The sequence below is a fragment of the Nyctereutes procyonoides genome, unplaced genomic scaffold, assembly GCF_905146905.1.
Source record: "Nyctereutes procyonoides isolate TBG_1078 unplaced genomic scaffold, NYPRO_anot_genome, whole genome shotgun sequence".
Taxonomy (NCBI): domain Eukaryota; kingdom Metazoa; phylum Chordata; class Mammalia; order Carnivora; family Canidae; genus Nyctereutes; species Nyctereutes procyonoides.
Genome location: NW_026575146.1, coordinates 67,842,045 through 67,844,311, shown reverse-complemented (window position 1 = coordinate 67,844,311; position 2,267 = coordinate 67,842,045). Strand labels below are relative to the sequence as shown.

Genomic DNA, 2,267 nt, shown 5'->3' with positions numbered 1-2,267 from the left:
TTTTTTTCTCTGGCTGATTTTAAGAAGATCTCTTTAACTTTGGTTTTTCTGGAGTCCATGGTGTTTCTGGGTGTTGATTTCTTTTTATTGATCATGCTTGGGATCTGCTGAACTTATAGAATGTGTATTTTTTAAAGATTTATTTATTTATTCTTATTTATGATAAATAAATAAAGACAGAGAGAGAGAGAGAGGCAGAGACACAGGAGGAGGGAGAAGCAGGCTCCATGCTGGGAGCCCAGCGTGGGACTTGATCCCAGGACTCCAGGATGGCACCCTGGGCCAAAGGCAGGCGCCAAACCGCTGAGCCACCCAGGGATTCCCCCTGAATATGTATTTTGATATCTTTCATCAGTTCTGGGAGATTCTCAGCCATTTTTCCTTCAAATATTGCCGTAGCTCCTGCACAAGGGCGGGGGGTGGGGGGGAGGGAAGGCATTCTCTCTGAACCCAGTCAAGCTCACTGTAAAATTAACTATCACTATAAAGAGACAACCCCATTCTGTCTCTTTTCTCTTGGGACTTTAATTGATTGCATATTGGAACTTCTCAGTAAAAATTTCATACCTATTAGTCTCTCTTTTGGGTTTTTCATCTTTTTTTTTGTCTCTCTGTACTGAATTATGGATAATTTCTGCTAATATCCCATCTAGCTCATAATTCTTCTGGCTGTGTCCCATCAGCTTTTTAATAAATCTATTTTGTTTGTATCTCCAGTTCTGTGATTTTTTTTATTGGTGTTCAATTTACCAACGTACAGAATAACACTCAGTGCTCATCCCATCAAGTGCCCCCCTCAGTGCCCATCACCCATTCACCCCCACCTCCCCCCTTCCACCACCCCTAGTTCGTTTCCCAGAGTTAGGAGTGTTTATGTTCTGTCTCCCTTTCTGATATTTCCCACACATTTCTTCTCCCTTCGCTTATATTCCCTTTCACTATTATTTATATTCCCCAAATGAATGAGAACATACTATGTTTGTCCTTCTCTGATTGACTTATTTCACTCAGCATAATACCCTCCAGTTCCATCCACGTTGAAGTGAATGGTGGGTATTTGTCGTTTCTAATGGCTGAGTAATATTCCATTGTATACATAAACCACATCTTCTTTATATTCTCTCTGATTCTTTTTCAAATCATCTGTCACTTTTTTTTTCACTTTCCTGAACTTTATTAAAGAAAAAAGCAATGATGGTAAATCTTGAGAACATAGTCAATTTTCTAGGATTCTTCCCTTGAAAGTGTGACATTTGATTTCCAAACACATGCCAGAGTGTACATGATTCCCAATTGTACTAAGTAGGTGAGAAGCTGAAATCCTAAAACGTTCATCTTCCAACTTTACCCAGTCTGTGGTCTGTCTTTGGGTCAGCAATAATTGCCTGAACAGCTACTATGGATTCATTAATTTTTGTATATAGCTCTCTGAGCTCTTCTATATGCAGCATTCGCAGAATTTGAGCAGCTTCATCAAGAACGGCATCTCCTGTGTCAAAACAAAAATGTGTTTATCTAATGCAACAGGCTAACCCTCTTTGGTTTGCTTTGGCAACTGCATCTTGTGTCAGGTGCTCCTGTACCAAAATGCGAATTGCCTTAAGCATTACCAGGTAATCATCACGATGCTGAATCTGAAGAAGGTTAGCCAAAGCCATTATACCAGCCTTAAAATCAGGATTATTTACATTCAAACTGATCAACCGCTCGGCATTTTTAGCTGCATTGTCAGCATTCTTTGTATTATCAGGTACCAAGTCCTTGTATTTTTCAGCATTATTTCCATATTCAAGTCTAACAGCTAAACCAAGAAGCCAGTCAATTGCTTCTTGTTGATCTGAATCTTGAAAGGACAGTTAATATCTCTGAGATACTTTTCAAAGAACTTGGGCCAGTCACTGCTGTGGATGTTTCTTAAATTACCTCTGTATTCAATCTTGTAGTGTCTGATTTTCTGGTCTTCAAGCCAAACAATAAGGTTTCTAAATTCTGTTTCATCTTTGCGGTTGAAGCCAGTTCGGTTGTAGTAGTCGAGGGCCATCAGCTCGGGTCAGAACATGGTCCCCGCATCTTGCTCTGGTCCCCCCAGGCTTCGGCCAGGAGAGAAGAGGTGAGGAGGTGTGGACAGTGCAGGACGCGGCGAAAAAGCCACCTATCACTTTTGTAGATTCCTATTTCCTACAGATATTTCCAACTTACATTTCTTTAAATATGGCAAACATAGTTGTATAATCTGTAACTGACAGTTCCAGTGTCTGGAGTTTCCC

General features: G+C 40.4%; 1 pseudogene; it reads right to left on the bottom strand.

The window, feature by feature from the left end:
- Nucleotides 1-1,331: 1,331 nt before the first annotated feature.
- LOC129499683 (RNA transcription, translation and transport factor protein-like) lies at nucleotides 1,332-2,059 on the bottom strand (annotated as a pseudogene).
- Nucleotides 2,060-2,267: the final 208 nt, after the last annotated feature.